Source organism: Stenella coeruleoalba (assembly GCF_951394435.1).
Source record: "Stenella coeruleoalba genome assembly, chromosome: 3".
NCBI classification, from domain to species: domain Eukaryota; kingdom Metazoa; phylum Chordata; class Mammalia; order Artiodactyla; family Delphinidae; genus Stenella; species Stenella coeruleoalba.
This window is the reverse complement of record NC_137148.1, coordinates 53829686-53843265: the sequence shown is the minus strand read 5'-3', so window position 1 is coordinate 53843265 and position 13580 is coordinate 53829686. Positions and strand designations below refer to the sequence as shown.

Sequence of the window (13580 nt, the reverse complement as noted above, 5' to 3'; positions counted from 1 at the left end):
ATATAATTCTGAATGTCTGCATAGAAGCATCGCTTTATCTGAAATCTAGAGAAAGAGCTGTGGTCTCCCAGTCACTGTAGAAAAAGAAGCTCTGTGTTATGTTGCAGATGGTCAATTTCCTCTGGTCACATTCACTCGTTATACACTGGGAAGGCAAAGAGAAGTGTGAAGTGATTTGATGGGACGATGCTTTTTATATAGGCATAGTGGATTATTTATTTTTAAAAGGTCAGTTAGGAAAGGGTTTCATGCTTGTAGAGTAATACATATGAAAATTAAAGTCACGAACTCCTGCAGGGGGACTCGTATTGAAAGTCATCCAAAGACCTACAGTAAATACTCTGTTAGCTGGCATGGTTAGAGAATGAGGTCCTCTGATTAAAAATATGTTGCAGTTAAGTATCCACTGTAATTGCTTCATCATGCCTAGATTTTAAATATTCAGGAATTAGGGTAATGTAAAGTAGTGAAGAAACACAAAGGCTCTGAATTCAGATAACCTGATTCCAATCCTAGTTATAGTCCTTGACAGAGGTGTGATGTTGATTAAGTTATCTATCCTCTCTAAACCTTAATTTTCATATCTGGAAAATGGAGACAAACCTGGATTAAAAACCACGCTAGGACTTCCACTTCTGGCCAATATGGAGTTTTGGGAACTGGATTTTCCCTTTTGCCTCACACATAATAATAAAGTAGACACAATATATGAAGCATTGGTTTCCAAGACACTGGATATTAGGCAATGAAGAACATAGACCCTGAGATATGAGAAATGAATGAGGTGAGAACTCTGGCTGCCCAAGCTTACAACCTTGAGAAAGTTTCTTGGTCATGGAGCAGAGAGGGAAAACCAGGTGTAGTCCAGCAGAATCAGAGTTAAAGAGACAGAGCTGGGTACCTAGGGACATCAGGGCAGCTGTAATTCATAAGGCAGAGTTCAGAGAAGAAAGAGTCACAAAGAAAGAACTCCAGAGAACTGCACAGAGTCGATCCTTCAGTTCAGCAGAGTATTGATCACCACATACATGTGATGAAAGTAATTGAGACTGAGAAGAGAATCACCAACAGGATTAGAGGGACCAGTACCCATTGCTCACACAGAGTCAGGAAGTACCTATTCCCAACAGTTAGAGTGGAAAACTTTGTAAGTCACATGGACTTGGGAGAGTACTAAGAATAGCCTTGGCCTCAGTAGTAGAGAATAATTAGCTCTAAACTAAACATGGCTCTGGTACTACATAACAAGTCTTATAGAAAGATATGAAAATGTTTCCAAATAACTATGTCTCAGAATACAACACAAGAATATTTATAGAAATACAAAAATATCCAACACCTAGAAAGGTAAAATTCACAATCCCTAACATCCAATAAAAAAATGACCAGGTATGGAAAAAGAAGGAAAAAATATGACTCATAATGAGAAAAAAACTCAATCAAAACCAACCCATAACTGACACAGATGTTAGAATTAGCAGCCAAGGACAATCAAACAGTTGCTATAACTATATTCCATATATTCAGAAAGTTGAGACATGGAAATATAAAAAAGGCGTGGATCAAAGTTTTAAAGATGAAAACTAGAATGTCTGAAATGAAAACGTAACTACATGGGATAAGTTTCAGATTAGATATGGCAGAAGAAAAGCTAGTGAACCTGATTATAGAGTAATGGAAACTGTTCAAAATTAAACACACAGAGATAAAATAATTGAAAAAAGTGAAAAGAATACCAGTGAGCTGTGGCACAACTTCAAGTGGCTTAATATATGTGTAACTGGAGTCCCTGAAAGAGAGGGGATGATAGAAAAAATATTTGAAGAAATAATGGTAAAATATTTTTTCCAAAGTTGATGAAAACTGTAAACCCACAGATCCAAGAAACTACGCAAAACCCAGCACACACACACACACACACACACACACACACACACTACATTAAAGCACAGTATAATAAAATTGCTCAAAAATAGTGATAAAGAGAAAATCTTAAAAGCAACCAGAGAAAATAGATGTGCTATATACAGAGGAATAAAGCCAAGGAACAGCAGATTTATATATATATACATATGAAACAATGAGAAAAGATAGTGGCCAATATCCGGAAGAAAAAATGTCAACCTAAAATTCTATGCCCCAGGAAAATACCTTTCAAACACAAAGGCAAAAAAGACTTTTTCCACCATACAAGACCTGGAAAACTTTATCACTAGCAGAAACACACCACAAGAAGCATGAAGGAACTTCTCCAGGCAAAAGGAAAATGACATCACCTAGAATTCTGGATCTACACATATAAATGAAGAGCACTGGAATGAAAACAATGTAAGTATACAAGATTGTTTTCTTGTGATTTAAATAACTTCAATAGAAAATTGGCTATTTGAACAAAAATAATAATGTAGTATAGGGTTTATAACAGATAAAGGATATTGAAATGCACCAATAGTACCAAGGTTAGGTAGGAGGAATTTGAAGTATACTATTGTAAATTTCTCAAAATAAACATGAAGTGACATGTCACTTAAAGATAGACTGTGATAAGTTAACAATGTACACTATAAACCCTAAAGCAACACTAAAAGAACGAAACAAAGAGAGCTAATAAGCCAACAAACAAGATAAAATGGAATCATTAAAAAAAATTCAGTTGATCCAAAAAAGGGGGAAAAAGAGGAAAAGGAGGACAAAGAATGAATGGAATAAATATAAAACAAACAACACAATGATGGAATTATACCTAACCACATTGAATGGGAATGCTATAAACACCCTAATTATAAGGCAACAATTGTTAGATGGGACGTAAAAGAAAGATCCAACTATTCAATATTTTCAGGCTTTTTGAATAGAAATTGGCAAGCTGATTCTAAAATTCATATGAAAATGTAAAGGATCTATAATAGCCAAAACAACTGTGAATAAGAATAACAAAGCTGGAGAATAACACTACCTGATTTTAATATTTATTATAAAACTTCATTAATCAAGACAGGATGGCACTGACAAAGATCGATAATTAGGGCTACACTGGTGGCGCAGTGGTTGAGAGTCCGCCTGCCGATGCAGGGGACACGGGTTCGTGCCCCAGTCCGGGAAGATCCCACATGCCACGGAGCGGCTGGGCCTGTGAGCCATGGCCGCTGAGCCTGCGCGTCCAGAGCCTGTGGTCTGCAACGGGAGAGGCCACAACAGTGAGAGGCCCGCGTACCGCAAAAAAAAAAAAAAAAAAGATCGATAATTATATCAACGGAACAGAATAGAATCCAGAAATAAACCCACATATATATTGACCACTAATTTTCAACAAAAGTACAAAGATAATTCAATGGAGAAAGGATATCTTTAAATAAGTGGTGCTAGAAAAATTGCATATCCATATGCAGTGAATAAATTTTGAATCATACCTTGTATCACATACAAAAATTGACTAAAAATGAGTCATAGACTAAATGTAAAAGTAAATAACAAAAAAGACATCATTTAGAAAAAAACATAGAAAATTTTTGTGACCTTGGTTTGGTCAAAGATTTTTTAAACTATAACACCAAAAATGTGATCATAATATTAAAAATTGATAAATTAGACTTCAGGAAATTTAAAAATTTGAGCTTTTTGATAGAAACTCTTAAGAAAATAAAAATAAAAGAAAGATTGAAAGAAAGTATGGCAAATCATGTACTTGATAAAGGATTTGCATCTAGATTATATAAGGAACTCTAAAAACTCAATAATAAGAAAACAGATAATCCAGTTTTTTAAAAAACTGGCAACAAATTTAATCAGATACTAACCAAAGAAGATATACAGATGGGAAATAAGCACATGAAAACATATTCAGCATCATTAGTCATAAGAACAATGCAAGTCAAAACTACAATGAAATACTACTACATACATATTAGAATGGCTAAAATTAAAATATCTGACCATACCACATGTTGGTGAGAATTTCAAGAAACTGGGAACTCACATACATGCCGTTGGGAATGTAAAATGGTGCAACCATAGTTCGGCAATTTCTTAAAGATTAAACATATATCATTCCGCTCCTCGGCAGTTATAAGATAAATGTAAACATATGTCATACAAAGACATACAGAAATGTTCATAGCTCCAAACTGGAAACAAAGCAAATGTTTATCAACAGGTAATTGATAAACAAATGGCGATATACTGCTAGGAAAGAACACTGCATCAAAGCCCTGAAAGAGGAATGTTGGTTGTAGAAAGAGCTGGCCTGGGAATCAGGAGTCCAGAGTTGTAACCCTGATTCTTCCACTAAAAAGCTGTGTGAACTCATTCAAACAACTTCATTTCTCTGGACCTCAGTTTCTTTATCTGCTCAATAAAGCAGAAACATTTACTTTTACTCTGAATTGTTTTTAATTCCCTTATTCACACAGGCACACAAGACTAAAGAAAATGAGGCAGGGGATCTTATTAAAAGGATAATGGAGTCTGATCAATTTCTGTTATTATTTGATTGGCTATTGTAGAGAAGCTGTGCTTGCAATGGAGTAAGAGAGATCAGATATGGTTGGAAAAGGACTTTCACTCCAAAAGGAATAAGGAGCCAATAGTGCACTCCTGGCCTCTGAAGCACAGAATTCAAGGTGTGAGCCCAGAGTATAATTCTCTAGTTTCTTGGTAGCTCCAAAAGAGTTCTTTAGCCAAAAGTTTTCTGGATGTTTGCTTTTTCCCCTCCTCTACCCTACCCCTCCCCAGTGTTTCAAAATTATCTATTTTATAGCATTGAAAAACAAAATTACATAACTAAATAAAAGCTTATTTGCTGTTTAGTCTATTCAATTACAATGACACCTATATGGAAAGAATCTCAGCAAAAATACAAATCCTCAAAGTCACAGGAAGTCATCTTTATAGTCAAGCTTTCTTAGTTCCACAGCTGGGCTATAATAAAACCAATCTTGACATGTGATCGAAGGATAATTGGTCATCTAGAAAGTTATATTCCCACTGAATATTTTGTACGTTGACCAAAATTTGTAGTGGTGTCAAATTATTTAAGATATATCCAGAAGTGTTTTAAGCCAAGAAAATTTGTTTTCTAGTGCAAGAGATAAAAGTGAGTAATTTTAGCTATGTCTGAGGGAGTGGGCTACATTTGGAATTTTCATTTAAATGAGTATATATATATATATATACACCTATCCATATATAAACACATATATAAGGATCTTATTGCTTATTCTTGTCCTGGTAATGAGAATAAGCACTATTCTGATTTACTCCATGCCTTATCCCTCTGAAATCTTACATGGTGTTATTTGAAATGTCTTCACATTGAAGAAATTCTACATTTTCCTTTTGCTGTCAAAAATAAACTACTTTAACATGGACATAATCCCCTGCAAACATTCATACTTATAATCACATTCATGCACATCCTGGGTCTTTTCTGACAGCTTGCAAATATCCCCATTCTCCTTTGCATGCAGCCTTCGCAGTTATAAAACTGAAATTTCTTTGGCCACTTTCTCTCTCTCTTTTTTTTTTTTTTTAGCCTTTCAGATTGTTTTTATTTTTTTTGTTTTGTTTGTTTGTTTTGTGTTTTTTAGCATCTTTATTGGAGTATAATTGCTTTACAGTGGTGTGTTAGTTTCCGCTGTATAAAAAAGTGAATCAGCTATACATATACATATATCCCCATATCCCCTCCCTCTTGCGTCTCCCTGCCACCCTCCCTATCCCACCCCTCTAGGTGGTCACAAAGCACCAAGCTGATCTCCCTGTGCTATGTGGCTGCTTCCCACTAGCTATCTATTTTACATTTGGTAGTGTATATATGTCCATGCCACTCTCTCACTTTGTCCCAGCTTACTCTTCCCCCTCCCCATATCCTCAAGTCCATTCTCTATGTCTGTGTCTTTATTCCTGTCCTGCCCCTAGGTTCATCAGAACCTTTTTTTTTTTTTTTTAGATTCCATATATATGTGTTAGCATATGGTATTTTTTCTCTTTCTGACTTGCTTCACTCTGTATGACAGACTCTAGGTCCATCCACCTCACTACAAATAACTCAATTTCTCTCATGTTTATAGAGCTCAGCTTTTCAAATGGTGTTTAAAAATGGCTTAGACACACCTAAGAAAAATATACATTTCTTTTCATTACCTGGCTACAGGTCAAAATTTTTTAACCCCCATTTGCCAAGAAAGCAGTGTTCCCAAGTGTGCTGTGTATCAGCAAATCGAAGATGCTCTTGATAGAGAGTCACTTTTCTACCTCAAAAAGCTCCTATCATCTTACCATTTTCTTCTACCCTTGTTGCACACGGTCATTTGTTACCCACAGATGAGCTATGCATGTATCTCTATTCTGTTGATAAATCTCTGGCTCCTATGTAGTATCTAACTGAACCCCATAAACTTAATCTTTATAAGCCTTGGAAGGACATAGTAAGTGAACAAAGATTCTCTATTTTCAGGGACAGTTTGTTTCTAAAAACAGTTTACATGATGTCTTAGGTTGGGTTCCCCAGAAGCAGACCTTTGTCAAGGATTTGTGTGCAACTGATTTAGTGAAGATATGCAGAGAAACGTGCAAGGGAATGCAGGCAGCAGAGGGGGGAAGGAGAAGGAGTCCAGCCGTGGGTGATATCAGGCAAAGTCTTGTGGGGCTTCAAGTTCATCCCATAGAGAGACTTGGGAGTATGATTTACACCTCAAAGTTTGTCTCCTTTGAGGTCAGGGGCTATGCCACTGGCTAAGGAAGGGTCTGGGAGATATAAAACCCCAGGCCCTTCCAGCTCTTGGAACATCCTGATAATGAGGCTCTAGATGTCTGAGGGGAGTCCCTCAAAGCAAGTCAAGGTGCAGGCCACTAGAAGCGAAGGCACACAGAAGTCAGGGGAGGGACACACACCAACACTAAAAAGATCCTAGGGGATATGGTCAACACCAGCAGCGTTGCGGCACTTAGCAAACATTCACTGAGCACTTGCTCTGTGCTGGGTACTATACTCGATGCTGGGGACAAGTTGGTAGCAAGTGGATCCGTTGCCCATTCCAGCTAAGTTTAAAGTGGGATTGAAAAATAATGGATGACTCAAGCCAAAAACCACACAAATGAGTGGAACATTACAACCTGTGCAGTACTTTGAAAAAAAGTCATGAGAGCATTTTTTTAGAGGGACCTGATTTAGTCTTGGGCTCCACAAATGCTTTTCCAAGGAAACGACTGAATATGTAGCAATTTGGTTTCTTGGCTCTATGAAGAAAACCCACATTGTAGTTACTAGTGTTTTAGTGGTTTTGCTAGGTAAAAACAATTTGCACACTTCTAGATGTCCTAAAGCAATTCCCAAATTCAGGATAAACCCTGTGAAAAGGTTTGAAATAGTGAGTCAGTGGAAAGGAGATAATAGGAGGGTGTTCAGATTGAATGAACTAGGAAATATTCTACAGTCTAAACTTTATATAGGCAACACAACATAACCAAAAACAGCCTGAATAAGAAGTTACACACACATAAACAATCAATGGTCAGGTTTTGACAGCAAGGATGATTTTCTGACCAGGGATAATGAATGATAGGGATTTCCCATGGTGAGACAACATGACTGCCAGGCACCAGGCTAGGTGCTCTATTCATTATTTGGTTAAGCCCTGACCAACGAACCATGAGTTAGGTACTCCCTTTACCTCTACTTTGCAGAAAGGAAAATAGGAGAAGAGGGTAAGAAATTTGCCCAAGGTCACACAGATGCAAAGCGACTGAGTTAGATTGAAACGGAAGTTTGACTTCAAAGCTGAGCCATGACCAGTTTGTTAGACTGGCCAGGAAAGCAGTACCCACTTTTGTGAAAACTCTCACTGGAGAAAGAAGTAGAAACTGTGGCAGGTTAAAACTAGAAGGGTACTAGCTAATTATCCACTTTAGCTAGAAGACTGGCTAGCTAGCTAATATGCCCCTTTTCAAACAGCGTGTGTCCACAAAGGAGTCAGCTGTGCACATAGCAGTCACATTCCCTGTTTCCTTGTAGGCGAGCATGCTGCGAAGCCTTCTCTGTGGCCTCAAACACATCATACCTTAGACTTTTAGTTCCAACATTTTTATCAAGGGATGCACAGGGTCAATGCCTGAGAGTAGGTTCCTGATGGCCACGAGATCTTGACAACTAGAGTCACGATCAGCAAAAGAAGGTGCCTTTTACCACAGCACAAGGCATGGCTTAGGAGACAACACACGCACTGCCTTTTGAGCATAACAGCTCAAAAATGTGAATTTCACATCATGAGTCTGTCACCCATAAATTACACTGGGACGATAGATTGGTTTTGTCCTCTCTCGTATGGCGACTCTGAGAGATTGGTAGGGACTGCCTGGAGCACTGCTGCAGAGAATGCAGGCTCAGCAGGAGGGAGCACCAAGACCAATGGGTGAGGTCCTTGCTGGGCACTAGATGGGGGAGAATGTACAACTTTTTGGCTACACTTGGTGAAGACTCACAGAGGACTCTGGACAAAAACACAGGTTCCCAGGTCCAGGGCAAAGCCACTAACCCTGCAGGCTAGGTGCCTGGGAAGTGGCATTTTTAGCACGTGATTCTTATGATTAGGTAAGTTTGGGAAACATTGAGATAGCTATGTTTTTCATCCATATGCACTTCCAGGTTTTGCGGAGTCAAAAAATTTCTCACAGTTAAATTGTATTTGAGTTGAACAGCCCTTTCTGTAGCCGTATGTACTTGCACACATGTGTGTGCACGTACCTGTGTAAATGTGCAGGCATAGGTAAGACGGATGGGCTTTTCTACCCGTTAGCCAACCCAACAGAGACTAGTGATGGGATCTTCCCTTCTGTATCACCTCCCCTCCTCCAGGGATCCAGAACTCACACCTTCTTTTGAGTGTGGCAGGGAGTTAAAAAGTGTCCCGAGTAGTTCACAGAGTCTCAGCTAGTTCTCAAGTGAGAGGCAAACAGCTTTCAGTTGTATGATCACAGCAGGATGCAGGCGAGAAGCTGCCTAGGGAGTGCCCTTTCATCACCTCCTCTGCGGGGCCAGCAGGCGCTCCCAGTCCAAAGGCCAGAGGTCTGCAGCTTCCACGGTGGCCCCTGTTTCTGACCCCAGGCAGTTACTGGCATTCTCTTTTTGTTAACAGCTTCCTTTCTCCTTGACTTTCCCCACTTCCCTGACTGACCTCCTCCAAGGTACCACCTCACACTTCTCTTTCTCTTTTCAGCACAGATATACCTCATCTATACCCTATTTTCTTTCCTCTGCGTGCGCATGTGTGTGTGTACATGTCACAGACTTTTATACTCCACTCTCCTCCAGTCTGTCCTCTGATTTTCCTGGCTTGGAAGAAATAAAAAAAAAAACCCAGCAAATATTTACTGTTTATTTTCTTCTCCTCCTGCCATAACAGTCCTAAGTCTTTCTTTAGGCGATATGAACATCTCTGGCTCTATCTGACTTTATGATCAGGAAATCCAGGAAAGAAAGAAAAGGCCAAAGTTAAATACTTCTCACTCTTATCTTGTATTTCTTCACTAGAACATAAGCTCCCTGAGGGCAGACACTTTGCCCGTTTTTGTTGTGACAGCTTCAGTCCTTGGTATATACTATGGCACGTGCTAATAAATCTCATGGAATCAATGCATGAATGACCATATTTCCGGCCTTGACTCCTCTAGTGCCCTTTTTCTATCCATAACTCATCCAGGGTTTCAAGGCACAGCTCAGGTCTCCCTCTTCTAAGAAGCCTCCCCCGTGTATCCCTGTTTTTCTCTAACCCCTTTGGCACTTTTATCTGTATATCACACTACCTCCTTGTTTGTTATTTCAACAACTTTTAGCTAATTTATTTAGTGAAGGCAAATGACGTTTTCAACAAATTTACAATAAATACTGTAGTGAATTTCATTCAAGTTGTTTCTTAGAAATCCTTAAAGCAGACCGATGGCAACATTCCAGAGTCTAATTCAAGAAAACTAAGTTGGGTCAAAACAGTGCTCTCTGGGTACACAGCTCTTTGACTCTTTGACTTGTCATTCTTCTTTTATTTTTAATATGTGTCATATTTCCTCCTCACTTCCTTCATGAACAAAGGATTGTGTGTTTTCCCCTACAGAGATGAGCGTGGCTCAAGGCACGTAGTAAATTCCTACTGATTACTTGATTGATTTTAAAGACAGGAGGGTTATTTCAGACTCTGAGATTCTTCACATGGATGGCTGTGGAAAATGTGTCCTTCCTAATTCACAGGAAGGCCTCCCTAGTCTTGTGTCGTGGTTATAATGCTCTGTGGACAATAAAAGAAAATGTGTATGACTGTAAACACATGTGCTCTCCCATCCTCCATCAGAATATAAATGAGAATTAAAGTCCATGAAAAGGATTAATTAAACCTTAAGGGGGTGTTTCTATTTATTCTGAAATGTGGCCTATGACTAAAAGAAAATACAATTCTAGGATGCTTGGGCTCTTGAATGTTCTTTTCCTTTTCAAAACTTTGTCTCAGTTCAGAGCTGCCTTAGCAAGTTTTGGCCAGCAACTGAAGGGAAGGGAAAATTTTTGCCACAGCATTTGTCTCCGTTTCAGCAATGAAAACAAATGGCCAGAAGGTACTGGCTGCACAACTCAAATGCGAGGAGGTGATTTTTCTTACACATCAATCATTAACATCAAAAAAAAAAGAAGCAATAGTATTGATGGGATTTCATACTAAACTCTAGTAAACTAAAGAATCTCTTAATGAAAAGAAGCAAAAGATAAAGAAAGAAAAATGAAAGAGGACATCATTAAAAGTGAAGCCTGGACCAATGAGAGAACAAGGCTTTGATTCTTTGCCCCAAGATCTAGCAGGGCTGGTTGGGAAGGAAATGATAAGGGTTTGTATAATAAGTAGCCCAAGCCCAGTCTCCTTTTACCACAAATCCCTCATCTCAGTATTTTCTATTCTTGAGCTCTAATGCTCTTCCCTGGTAAAGCAAACACATGTATGTTGTTAGTGGTTTCTCTATAATTATAAGAGTTGTGGAGCACTATTCTAATTGAGGATGTTTATACATGTACTTCAACAAAGATTAAAAAAGAATCACAGACATTTACAGGGCACTGGCTTTTTTTTTTTTAACATCTTTCTTGGAGTATAATTGCTTTACAATGGTGTGTTAGTTTCTGCTGTATAACAAAGTGAATCAGCTATACATATACATATATCCCCATATCCCCTCCCTCTTGCGTCTCCCTGCCACCCTCCCTATCCCACCCCTCTAGGTGGACACAAAACACTGAGCTGATCTCCCTGTGCTATGTGGCTGCTTCCCACTAGCTAGCTATTTTACATTTGGTAGTGTATATATGTCAGTGCCACTCTCTCACTTCGTCCCAGCTTACTCTTCCCCTTCCCTGTGTCCTCAAGTCCATTCTCTATGTCTGCGTCTTTATTCCTGTCCCGCCCCTAGGTTCTTCAGATTTTTTTTTTTTAGATTCCATATAGATGTGTTAGCATATGGTATTTGTTTTCCTCTTTCTGACTTACTTCACTCTGTATGACAGTCTCTAGGTCCATCCACCTCGCTACAAATAACTCAATTTCGTTTCTCTTTATGGCTGAGTAATATTCCATTGTATATATGTGCCACATCTTCTTTATCCACTCATCTGTTGATGGACACTTAGGTTGCTTCCATGTCCTGGCTATTGTAAATAGAGCTGCAATGAACATTGTGGTACATGACTCTTTTTGAATTATGGTTTTCTCAGGGTATGGGGGCAGTGGCTTTTAAGCATGAGAATTTTCTCAATTTATTGATGGTTTCTTTTGACTTGCTTACAAAAGTAATCTAGTTCTTGGTTTGATAATAATTTATAGGAAAAAATCATTTCGTAGGTATGTTCTAGCATGAAAAACTTCATGCACGTGGTAAATGGGTCACCTCAACCCAAATGAATTTTACAAGGGTTTTGAGTCTCCTGAGATTTGGACAATTTCTAGGTGCCTGAACTCTAGATGAGTGCATTAGACTAGATAGAAAGCATCTTCCATGACAATATGTGCTCTTCACTTTGGGACTGATCTTTTGATTCTTTTGCCTACAGGGGACTCTAGCCAGATCTTAATTGCATAGTGTTTTCCATATCCTCAACTCCTCAGTCAACTGACAAAAATAATCCAGGACTGCTAGCAAAAAAAAAATCATTATCTTTTGATTAATCTGGATAAAGTGAAAAATGAGAAACAGGAGCCAATAACAGACCATGAATTTTGCAAACTGTAGTTAAAGAAGCCCCTCTTCAGACTTAGAATCTCACAGAAAATTACAGAAAAAATGCTGTAGAAAGGATTCCTTGTTTTCATTCACAGGGAAAAAAGTTACTGTAGTGCTTTTTCTGGTAAAAAGGATGTATCTGGGGAAAAAATATTGCCAAACCAACCAAAGCCAAGTCATAATATCCAGTATCTTGGGAAAAATAGATTCTAGTTTCTTCATTGTATCATACCTGGGCAAAAAAAAAAAAAAAAAAAAAAAATCTAAGATTGACTAGAAAAAAGGAAAACACTTAAAAGTAGATTTCCAATGTCCTTATCATTCAAATGTTAAAAATGGAAATAATTATATTGGCAATGAAAATAAGCACTAAACAGGGACAGGCCACAGGGACAAGATCCTCAGAACATCAGTGTAAAATGAGAGAAAACTAAGGAGTCGGTCTAATGGGTGTTGACCTAAAATATATTTGGTAATTGTGTCCTGTTCCTTATCTCTATTTTTGTTTGACAGTCACCTTCACATATTTCTTTCACCAGCTTATCTGGTGTCGTATTAGATAAGTGTGGACAATTTGAATAGTGTATTACTATCCAAGCTTACAAGCCTGTCTTCTGTAACAAAGATCCCAAAATAACAATGGCTTAAACAGAAAGAAGTGAATTTCTCTTTCGCTAACAGTCTGAATATAATGGTGATGGTGTCAGGGACTCTGACTCCTAATTGTTTGCTCTGCCAACCTCAACCCTCATCTTCCATTTGACTCTAAATCAGCTACTCCACCTCCTGCCTTCACCTGAGAAGGGGCCTTTTCCTTAAAGGGCAGGTTTCAGAATCTTTGCATAATCACTTTGATTCACATTCATTTGGCTGGAGCTTTGTCATGTTGTCATGTGACCACATCTTGGCTGAAAGGGTGACTGGAAATGTAGTCTTTGAACTGGACATTATGTGTCCCTGGTAAAACTGAGTGAGTCTCTTATTTTTCATGCTCAATTTGCTAATGGTCCTTTGGCATTTCACCTGGCTTTCAGGATTCTTATTATTTTAGAGACACTTACTTCCAGACACATTTTATGTGCTTTGGTAAGAATTCAGCGTGCTTCCCATCTATTTATTTGTCAATCACAAACAGCAAGCACCTTACACTAATGATATTATTTGCTCATGCTTTCCAGTTCCTCCCTGATGGATACCTCTGACGTTATGCTAAAATTTTAATTTATTTTTGCTTGTGATAATATTTATCATAGTACTCAAGTCCCACTAAATTTCGACTCTAAAATGCCCTTTAGTGTCTTTAGTTATTGGATTTGTTGTGTGTGTGTCCGTGT

The 13580-nt window shown here is 38.4% G+C and overlaps 1 protein-coding gene across 17 annotated transcripts in view; it reads right to left on the bottom strand.

The window, feature by feature from the left end:
• The window catches only part of PIK3R1 (phosphoinositide-3-kinase regulatory subunit 1), a 959753-nt gene that overhangs the window by 469892 nt on the left and 476281 nt on the right, over positions 1-13580 (bottom strand). The window contains exon 1 of one of the 17 annotated variants that reach the window (XM_079916406.1): positions 2957-3248. The exons of the other annotated variants lie outside the window; for them this stretch is intronic. The gene's annotated coding sequence lies outside the window, so the exon portion shown is untranslated. Of the gene's footprint in view, positions 1-2956; positions 3249-13580 lie in introns of those variants that run through there. 17 annotated transcript variants of the gene reach the window in all.